Here is an 11,472-nt window from a genome sequence, read left to right as displayed (position 1 = left end):
GTGTGGATGGGGGGTGGGGGGGTGAGAGGGGTAGAGTCCAGTCTGTCTTCCTATACTTCTGCCAATCTGATGATTCTGCTGGCTGGGAGCCGGGAGGGAAGAGAGTTCAGCAGTCTCACAGCCTGGTGGATGAAGCTGTTGGTGAGCCTGGTAGTGCGGGAGCGGAGACTTCTGTATCTCTTTCCAGAGGGCAGGAGGCTGAACAGACAGTGTGCGGGGTGGGTTGCATCGTTAACAATTGTGATGGCTTTGCGGGTGAGGCGAGTGGTGTAAATGTCTTGCAGGGAGGGGAGTGGTACACCAACTATCCTCTCAGCTGTTCTCACAATGCGTTGTAGAGCTTTCCTGTTATAGTCAGTGCAGCTACCGCCCCACACAGTGATGCAGCTGGAGAGGATACTTTCAATAGTTCCTCTGTAGAATGTAGTCAGGATGGGTGGTGGAGCACTTGCCCGCTTGAGTTTGCGCAGGAAGTAGAGGCGCTGTTGTGCTTTCTTGGCCAGTGATGCTGTGTTGGTGGTCCAGGAGAAGTCCTCACTGATGTGCACCCCCAGGAACTTGGTGCTGCTCACCCTCTCCACCGCAGTGCCGTCGATGGTCAATGGGGGGTGACAGGTGTGGCCTCTCTGGAAGTTGACAATAATCTCCTTGGTCTTACTAACATTTAGCAGGAGGTTGTTGTCTCTGCACCACGTGGTCAGGAGCTCAACCTCTTTCTTGTAGTGGGTCTCATCGCCCTTGGTGATGAGCCCCCCCAGCGTTGTGTCGTCCGCAAACTTCACAAGGTGGTTGGAGCTGTAGGTTGGTGTGCAGTCATGTGTCAACACAACCCGTTCTCACTCTCAAAGCGTAACATTTTACGCTAGGTGACAAATCGTCACCATATTACGTTTTCGGCTACCCACCACGTTCCTAAATGACGACCTCGGAAAAAGAGGAAATATGAGAACCGTCTGGACTGAACCTACACATGTTCGCTCTTTTTCTTCAAATCGCTTAGAAACACGCTATTTAACATCATTAAAGTCCTGGTTAAGCTCAGGAATAAGGTTATGGTCAGGGCTAGGGATAAGGTTAGGTTTAGGGCTGGAATACAGGGCTGGAACGTCTACTACCGCGGGAGCGTCATTGCACTGGATTCCAGCCATAACCCGCCGCGTACCATAAGAACGCCGAAGGTCTCCTTTCGCGTTCCTCAGGAACGCCGCGGGACGTGCCAAAACGTCGACATGTTACGCCTCGGGAGTGAGAACGCTCTGGTCAACAGGGTGAAGAGCAGAGGACTGAGCACACAGCCTTGTGGAGCCCCCGTGCTCAGGGTGATGCTGTTTGAGACCTTGTTGCCCACACGCACCGCTTGAGGCCTCTGGCTGAGGAAATCCAGCAGCCAGTTGCAGAGGGAGGTGCTGAGGCCCAGTCTGTCCAGTTTACAGATGAGTTGTTGTGGTATTATGGTGTTGAATGATGAGCTAAAGTCTATGAACAGCATTCTCACATATGGGTCTTTTTTGTCCAGATGAGTTAGGGCTGGGTGGAGGGCAGAGCAGATTGCATCCTCTGTGGATCGTTTCGCTCTGTATGCGAACTGGTGTGGGTCCAGGGTGGGAGGTAGGGTGGATTTGATGTGTGACATGACTAGTCGTTCAAAGCACTTCATAATAATGGGTGTCAGTGCCACGGGGCGGTAGTCATTGAAACGGGCTGGGGATGGTTTCTTTGGCACAGGTATGATGGTGGCAGTCTTGAAGCATGATGGGACAGTGGCTTGCCTCAGGGAGGTGTTAAAGATGTCTGTGAAGACATTCTTCAGCTCCTCTGCGCAGTCTTTCAGCACACTACCAGGGATGTTATCTGGACCCGCTGCTTTCCGGGCGTTGATGGTGATGAGTGTCCTCTTCACGCTGGCAGCAAATAGTATCTAGTATAAATATAAACCGCACAAGATATATTAAAACCCATCTGCTGTTACTACTATATATAAAAACATGAGGGACATTTTTAATACAAAGTTTTAAGCACAAATAAAGTTCAAAATCAGAAGTCCAACTAAAATCCCAGTGGCATCCCTGTAGCTACTGCAAAAACAAGGAGAAGTCATGTGAAATGGATTTACACTTCCCAGTGAAACTGCAGGATGACTTCCCAGCAGCATTCACGAATACAGGTTTGTTTACGGGTGTGGTCAGGTTGTGAATTGTGACTTGGCAAGTAAGTGAAACTTCAGATCTGGTACAGCAGGAAAAAATGACTCACCAAACCTCCCAAATATACTGTGAGCTCCAGTAAACTTCTTTGGGAATGTGCTATGTGATAAGCTAACCAGGGATCATTTGTTAGCTGTATTTGCTAGTATATACAGTGGGGCAAAAAAGTATTTAGTCAGCCACCGATTGTGCAAGTTCCCCCACTTAAAATGATGACAGAGGTCAGTAATTTGCACCAGAGGTACACTTCAACTGTGAGAGACAGAATGTGAAAAAAAAAGCCATGAATCCACATGGTAGGATTTGTAAAGAATTTATTCGTAAATTAGGGTGGAAAATAAGTATTTGGTCACCTCAAACAAGGAAGATCTCTGGCTCTCACAGACCTGTAACGTCTTTTGTAAGAAGCTTTTCTGTCCCCCACTCGTTACCTGTATGAATGGCACCTGTTTGAACTCATCATCTGTATAAAAGACACCTGTCCACAGCCTCAAAGAGTCAGACTCCAAACTCCGCCATGGCCAAGACCAAAGAGCTTTCGAAGGACACCAGGAAAAGTATTGTAGACCTGCACCAGACTGGGAAGAGTGAATCTACAATAGGCAAGCAGCTTGGTGTGAAAAAATCAACTGTGGGAGCAATCATCAGAAAATGGAAGAGATACAAGACCACTGATAATCTCCCTCGATCTGGGGCTCCACGCAAGATCTCATCCCGTGGGGTCAAAATGATCATGAGAACGGTGAGCAAAGATCCCAGAACCACACGGGGGGACCTGGTGAATGACCTGCAGAGAGCTGGGACCAAAGTAACAAAGGTCACCATCAGTAACACACTACAACGGCAGGGAATCAAATCCCGCAGTGCCAGACGTGTTCCGCTGCTGAAGCCAGTGCATGTCCAGGCCCGTCTGAAGTTTGCCAGAGAGCACATGGATGATACAGCAGAGGATTGGGAGAATGTCATGTGGTCAGATGAAACCAAAGTAGAACTTTTTGGTATAAACTCAACTCGTCGTGTTTGGAGGAAGAAGAATACTGAGTTGCATCCCAAGAACACCATACCTACTGTGAAGCATGGGGGTGGAAACATCATGCTATGGGGCTGTTTTTCTGCCAAGGGGACAGGACGACTGATCCGTGTTAAGGACAGAATGAATGGGGCCATGTATCGTGAGATTTTGAGCCAAAACCTCCTTCCATCAGTGAGAACTTTGAAGATGAAACGAGGCTGGGTCTTCCAACATGACAATGGTCCAAAACACACCGCCCGGGCAACAAAGGAGTGGCTCCGTAAGAAGCATTTGAAAGTCCTGGAGTGGCCTAGCCAGTCTCCAGACCTCAACCCCATAGAGAATCTGTGGCGGGAGTTGAAAGTCCGTGTTGCTCGGCGACAGCCCCAAAACATCACTGCTCTCGAGAAGATCTGCATGGAGGAATGGGCCAAAATACCAGCTACTGTGTGTGCAAACCTGGTAAAGACCTATAGTAAACGTTTGACCTCTGTTATTGCCAACAAAGGTTATGTTACAAAGTATTGAGTTGTATTTTTGTTATTGACCAAATACTTATTTTCCACCCTGATTTACGAATAAATTCTTTACAAATCCTACCATGTGGATTCATAGATTTTTTTTTCCACATTCTGTCTCTCACAGTTGAAGTGTACCTCTGGTGCAAATTACTGACCTCTGTCATCATTTTAAGTGGGGGAACTTGCACAATCGGTGGCTGACTAAATACTTTTTTGCCCCACTGTACATGGCCCCATTCATTCTGTCCTTAACACGGATCAGTCGTCCTGTCCCCTTGGCAGAAAAACAGCCCCATAGCATGATGTTTCCACCCCCATGCTTCACAGTAGGTATGGTGTTCTTGGGATGCAACTCAGTATTCTTCTTCCTCCAAACACGACGAGTTGAGTTTATACCAAAAAGTTCTACTTTGGTTTCATCTGACCACATGACATTCTCCCAATCCTCTGCTGTATCATCCATGTGCTCTCTGGCAAACTTCAGACGGGCCTGGACATGCACTGGCTTCAGCAGCGGAACACGTCTGGCACTGCGGGATTTGATTCCCTGCCGTTGTAGTGTGTTACTGATGGTGACCTTTGTTACTTTGGTCCCAGCTCTCTGCAGGTCATTCACCAGGTCCCCCCGTGTGGTTCTGGGATCTTTGCTCACCGTTCTCATGATCATTTTGACCCCACGGGATGAGATCTTGTGTGGAGCCCCAGATCGAGGGAGATTATCAGTGGTCTTGTATGTCTTCCATTTCCTGATGATTGCTCCCACAGTTGATTTTTTCACACCAAGCTGCTTGCCTATTGTAGATTCACTCTTCCCAGTCTGGTGCAGGTCTACAATACTTTTCCTGGTGTCCTTCGAAAGCTCTTTGGTCTTGGCCATGGCGGAGTTTGGAGTCTGACTCTTTGAGGCTGTGGACAGGTGTCTTTTATACAGATGATGAGTTCAAACAGGTGCCATTCATACAGGTAACGAGTGGGGGACAGAAAAGCTTCTTACAGAAGACGTTGCAGGTCTGTGAGAGCCAGAGATTTTCCTTGTTTGAGGTGACCAAATACTTATTTTCCACCCTAATTTACGAATAAATTCTTTACAAATCCTACCATGTGAATTCATGGCTTTTTTTTTCACATTCTGTCTCTCACAGTTGAAGTGTACCTCTGGTGCAAATTACTGACCTCTGTCATCATTTTAAGTGGGGGAACTTGCACAATCGGTGGCTGACTAAATACTTTTTTGCCCCACTGTATAATAATAACCACTGCAGCCAAGAAGAGTGCCTGACGAGCCCAGTTGTAAGTCAGCTATTAAGACTCGACTGTACACTGTATCCGTGTTTTCCTCTGAAACAATAAGTCCCACTGGAGCACTCTTTCAACGACTCTCTCTGTCTCTCACTAGCAAAGTTGACCGAGACAACAAAGTAAAGCTAGTTTTCAGCTATGGGCCCGACACGGAACCCAACGTATTAGCCAGAAGTCCCTTTGCAGTTTTACGCATTTACGGTTCGGAGTTTTCTGTACGAGATCGCTGCAAAAAGTGCAGCCTTGCCTAATGTCCACCCTACTGTTACTCATTTTATATTAAGATTTTAAAATCTAGTTGGTATTGGTATGGCGAGTAGTCTTCAGTAATAGTAATAAATCACACAGCAACAGTACACTCATGTAGATGTAAAAAGCATGATTACAACCCTCCTGTCCATGGTGGTCAAAGTCTGCTCAACTGTAGGCAGAACGTTTTGCTGACTGGTGAATGACATTGAGGACTTCACAACAGCAACCAGACTGCACCGCCAAAATGAGGGTGAGGGGATTGTCTGAGAGTAAACTGATTGCACTGCTGTCTGGGGCAGTCAAATAAATAAAATTTATTTTAAAATATACTTGGATAGCCATCCATAGACCTGGGCAGCCCACCCAAATAAAGTCTATGAGCAAGTTTCCTCGTCATAGATAATCCTAGTCCTAGACTAAAAGGAAAAATTCAATGAAGATCCCCATAGAGTAAAGAATTTAGTCTAGGATTAGGTATAATCCATGTCTGGGAATCTGCATGTCAAACACTGAATATGGCATGACACAACAGCACATGCCATCTTAGGTTGAACAGCTTATTTTGCCCTTAAAGATTAAACCATCATCAAACTCGTGTTTTCTTAGGCTTAGAGATTGAGAAACAAATGTTGTGTGTTGTTTTCACTCTTTCACCGTCATCTGTGTCTCATCAGTGGTATCTAAATAAAACTACTGAAACACAGACTCCAAGTCTTTCACAATTTTCTTTCTGCTCTAAATACACTTTACAAGTCCCCTCAGTGTTGCAGATAAAACAACCACCCTGTAGATCCACCCTGAATTTCACAAGCAACACTGCAGCAGGGATCGCAAGAGGAAGGCTGTCTGTGGCATATGACAATGTCAGCAACTAAGAAAGGCCTGCGAGCTCTTCTTATGGGAGTAAGTCCATCTACTGTTGGCATAGAGTGCAGGATCATTTGGTGGCTTAACTATTAACTGCTCTCAATCACTGCCTTCAGTAATGTTGGGCTGCTAGTCAACTGGCTGGCTTTGGGATCACCATGATAACCGTTAATCCGCAGCAAGGATTAGAGAGCTAGTAATGCAACATGCTGTTTTTAATCCACACAGATTTTCTCTGTTTTGTTTCAGCTTGACCATAACAATGGGAAACACAGATGTGTACTCACTGAGCCATGCTCAGGTAGTTAATATACTAACCCGGACGAGGGTGCTCTTAGCCTGAGCTCGCTGGGGTTGTGCTCCCGGGGTGCCCTGGTCCCGGGATCCACTTCCATGTGCCCTGGCCATGGCTCCAGATGTACCATTTGTGCAGACTGCCGCCCCAGGACCAACCCTCCGTGGCCTCTGCTTGATTCCATCCAAGAGCCGCACAAGTAGGATGTTGCTGGGAAGTTCATCCACAGCACAATCCACCAACGTCCGGCACTCTGGGCAGCGCAACTCCCCGCGTGAGCCAAGGATACCTTGGAGGCAACGCCGGCAGAAGGTGTGCTGACAAGGAAGAACCTTTGCCGAGGCATCTAGCCGCTCGAGACAAACGGGGCACTCGAGCAAATCCAACAACACGGACTCGTCCATTCTCTGTGTGTTCTGCCTCTAATTCAGCAGAAAAACATGATGCTGATAAGGTTTTTGTTTGGAAGCACATCAAGTACTGTCACGTCACTCCCATGCCTCGGCTATTGCCATGGCACCTGCATCAGCTGTAAAAAAAACAAAACAATAATAATAAAAAAAGAAAAAAGAAAAAGGTCAAGAAATTCATATTTATCAACTGTATACACAAGAAATAGGTCATGGCATACATATTTAACAGACATCGCAGATGGCTGTAACAACTCTAACAATTACGAGATAATGACTTAAATTTTAACACAAACATCCACAAAGTTTGTCACGTAGTTCTCAGTGAATATTGATTCAAAGTACTTTTTACTGGGAATGCAAACTCCTACTATGAACTGAACTGTGGTTTTGGAAACTCCTTACATGCTTACATATGGCTGAAGCTGTATTGTGTTGCTTCATAATTTGAGCATCAAGCCATGACGAACCAAAACCAGTTCCAAAAAAGTCCAGTCCACTGGTATTGCATTCATCCAAGCTAATCACTTCTGACAGCTGCACACTGCAGAGCAGTGAAGTCAAACTCAGGGCAGCAGAGCTTCTGCACACCTGAGAATTTCAAGTCCTTTTTCTACTTTCTATAAACAATGTGTTCAGATTTGGAAAAGATAAAGCAGCTGGAAATTTGTGTAAGCTTACTTTGTTACTGCACACAGAAAACTGATCATGGATCAATAAGGATCAATAGGAAGAATGGATAACAGCACTGATTCCAATAAAATGCCATCCATCTTACAGGACTGGTCTCCAGCAGCTCATGTCTCTTATATTGAGAATTATATCATGTCTATAACAGCGTTCTTAGTAAAGCCAAAGAGGACAACTGTATCAAATTCCCGTTTCTTCTGATAAGAACCTCAGTGTCTCTAATAGCAACTGCAAATCAAACGACCTATTTTAAAGGCTATTTATACGCAATGCAAGTTTACCAAGGTTACTGCATGTAAGGATGAAGATGTCTCCATTTAGACCATACTAAACACTTCTGTTTACTGCACACTTGAAGGCAAAGTATCGAAAAACAAGCCTACGGAGACTTCAAATGGTTTATAATTAGATTATTACGGAGGAGACCTCGATTTTTTTCAGAGCAACAGAAATGTTTGTGGCTCCAGGAGTCAATACTTTTAAAGCTGTTTTAAGAAACCTCATGCATAAATTTATCGGCGAGCTTAGTGCCTCTGAAAATGATATCATGGTGGGCTTATAAAATCTAAGATTTAGTACCAATCCAAGGCATGGAGACACTGCTGCATGTGTCTTTCTATAAGAGATCTACACCCTATTTTTTCCGTGTTTTTAAAATGGGGTTTCTTCGTTTTGTTTTATTGTTGCTAAATCTCGCAAAAACATTAAAAGGAAAAAAGAACAGTTTTAAGGTCTATCATTAGATTACCTAGCGGGGGACAGGAGGCCAAGTTAATCTCATTTACTCGACAGCGGATAATTACACCTGGCAACTGTGATCTTGGATCATCGGACCCTTTAAACTGACTGTACGGTTAACACCGCCGAGCCAGACACAAAAAAGAAACCTGCAGCAGCGGTGAAGCACTGAAGTGCAGTGATTTGTGTTTAAAAAACGGAATCATGCAGGAGGATTCACACGACTAAGTAAACCTGGTTAAAAAAAACAAACAAATCCTAATAACACAACAAACTAATTATTAATCCTCATTTTTTTTCTTTTTTTAAAATGACAAAATCTTACGCTTATATCGCAACATTGTAACAAAAAACGAAAACATTACATAACGACGCTAAACAGTAACTAATTATTCTTATGCTACTTTCTTTTGAGGTGGATTATTCTCGAACTGAACTACAAGAAAGCAAATTAAACTAAGTTTGTTAGCAAGTATCGCTTCACAACAAGGAGGCTGCTTTAACGTCGTCCCCCTTTAAAAAATACCCAGCAAACAGTTAAGTTTGCGCACTTGGAAAATAAAGAGTTTTAACAACTTTAAGACACAAACAAATATATTTATACCACTCCTAAGTACTTCAACTACTATTACTATGTAATTCAGCTTACCTCTTCCAGAACAGGACTCCTCCTCTTGTTGCTCTGTATCTCCCGTAATTTTTTTTTTTTGCCTCCTTGCTAGTTAGCAAGCCTTCTCAGATATCTACAAACCACTTCTCTGTGAGTATCCAGCAGGAAAATGCTGCCGTTTTTACCCAGACAGGTTTTGTTTAGAGGCGCACACCGCGCAGGAATCGCAGACCTCTATCAGATAGTGGAGTAAAACCTGACATGAGAAACACAATACAAGAGAGACAACGGAACTCCAGCCTCACCGAGCGCCATGCTGGTACTTCTGCTCTGCGGGACTGCTGCTGGAACAAGCCGAGAGGGGGAGGGAGTGAAGTGGCCTTCCGGTGCTGTCGGAAATGGGAACATTATGGAGGCTCAATGCACAATAAAAGTAGATGGAAGTAGGAAAATACACATCTTAAAGGTGATATAGCTGATATATAACTGGGAAAAAGTATTCACATTAAGGTGACCAGATTCCAACAAAATTTAAAGCCAGGGGCTTTTGCAGGATTTCTTTTTCCACTGAAGGGACCAATAACATGGCAGGGGCGGTGATAATTCTAAAAACTGCCAGGGCAAAAATTCCCAAGGGGCCCCTTCATCCAGCCTTCACTGCCATTACTTTATAAATATTCTTAAAAAAAAAAAAGAAAAAAACGAAACAAAAAAAAAACAGTTTGTGAATGTAACTCTCTGTTACGGCACAGCTGGTTAGATAAGATTTAGGCAGCATTTAGGTGCTAGATTTCTCCACTCTCTCTTTTTCTTCTTTGTTTTTCACTTTCAAAACAATAACTTCTTTTCATTTTCACTTAGTGACTGTCATTGCTTTCATAAGGTTTGTTTAAACAGAACTGTTATTGCCACTTACAGTGGGAGTAAGGGGACTCAGGTGTGCCCCCTCAGGGAGGTTAGGAATCTCAGACTATCACTGCAAACCTTTCACTACTGGCCTGGTGCCCAAAACAACAAGCAAGCCTTGCATTGCTTGGTTGCCTTTTAGCACATCCTGAGTTATCCTCCTTCATGAAACTTAAACTTACAAAATTTACTACATTAATTTAATGTTTTATTTACGTGTACGTGTTTTGGATTTTGCACGTGTTTTGGATTTTGTACGTGTTTTGGATTTTGCATGTGTTTTGTATTTTGTACGTGCTTTGTATTTTGCATGTGTTTTGTATTTTGTACGTGTTTTGGAGTTTGCACGTGTTTTGGATTTTGTAAGTGCTTTGGAGTTTGCACGTGTTTTGGATTTTGCGCGTGTTTTGGATTTTGTACGTGTTTTGGATTTTGCATGTGTTTTGTATTTTGTACGTATTTTGTATTTTGCATGTGTTTTGTATTTTGTAAGTGTTTTGGAGCTTGCATGTGTTTTGGAGTTTGTAAGTGTTTTGGATTTTGCAAGTGTTTTGGAGTGCTTTGTACGTGCTTTGTCTCTAGGGGCCACCGTAGAAAAGCACTATATAGCTACCAGTATTTTTGTAGAAAGCATGGGTAGATTTTCAGGCTAAAAAAAATTAAAAAATAAACTTAAAATAAGTAAATTAATGCAGCATGCATGATCAAAAATTATGATTCTTTAAAATGTACATCACTCCAGCGTTGCAGCTGGATTCAAAAGATTCAGCAAATAAAATTTAAAAAAAGATAACTAAAGCTTTAAAACAATTGTAATGAAGTGTAATGAACTACACCATTCACATCACGAGTAGAAGCAGAAGTAGACAGTGATGTAAATTGCCTCATATAACTAATTTTATACCGCTATTTGTGTTTTAATATTACGTTTCTAATAATCATCGACTACTTCAGGATTACTACAACGTAAGCGGTAAATTTCCGAGATGCACCAGAAGGCAGCACCAGTCGTTATCAAAAGGGCGTGAACTGAATCGTATAATGAGCTGTAATGATGTGTCAAAAAGCAGCATCTTTTCCCAGACAGAGTGCATAATAACTCCTTTTTTCATTTCACTATTCTTTCACCCCTGTGGCCATGTTTGGCTGAAAGTCGAGTTTAATCGCATAACATCTTAAATTATACCAAAATATGTTGTTGTTTTTCTGTTCAGTTACAATTTTCCAACATTAGGAACCCCTGTTCTGTCATGCAGCAATAACGGGTGAAACACTTTTACCTTTCTTTTGGCTAAGGGATGTCTGGAGAGTTATACAGGGACATCTACTGGTCGCGTTTTCACTATTTTCAAGTAGATCCAACCAGATTTATTTATTTAACTCCTTTTACTTCAGGAGCACATACAATCCACTTTGATCTCAATTGGTCAGCATAAATATGAAAAGCCCTGCTCCTCTGAATGTCTAATATCTTTAAAAATGTGAAGAAATATTCTGAAAATTTCACATTCAATGCGCCAACATTTCACAGACGGATAACAGCTTGTTTGTTTTAGTTCTCAGCAAGTCTCACAAACATCTCGTTGGAGAATCTCCTCCAGATTTGATGGTCCTCAGTTGTAAGTGGGATTCAGTATCTAATATTCACTTTGGTCTTCTGAAGGTGGT

At 43.3% G+C, this 11,472-nt stretch overlaps 1 long non-coding RNA gene across 1 annotated transcript; it reads right to left on the bottom strand.

Moving 5' to 3' along the window:
- Positions 1 to 6,402: 6,402 nt before the first annotated feature.
- On the bottom strand, positions 6,403 to 9,463 carry LOC120738897. Its single transcript, XR_005697072.1, has 2 exons — positions 8,938 to 9,463; positions 6,403 to 6,979 (listed from the first exon to the last, which is right to left on the bottom strand). It is a non-coding gene; the product is annotated as an uncharacterized LOC120738897 (long non-coding RNA).
- Positions 9,464 to 11,472: the final 2,009 nt, after the last annotated feature.

This window comes from Simochromis diagramma, unplaced genomic scaffold (genome assembly GCF_900408965.1).
Source record: "Simochromis diagramma unplaced genomic scaffold, fSimDia1.1 OVJJ01000026.1, whole genome shotgun sequence".
In the NCBI taxonomy this organism is placed as follows: domain Eukaryota; kingdom Metazoa; phylum Chordata; class Actinopteri; order Cichliformes; family Cichlidae; genus Simochromis; species Simochromis diagramma.
Note: the sequence above shows the minus strand (reverse complement) of the source record. Positions and strands in the feature narration are given on the sequence as shown.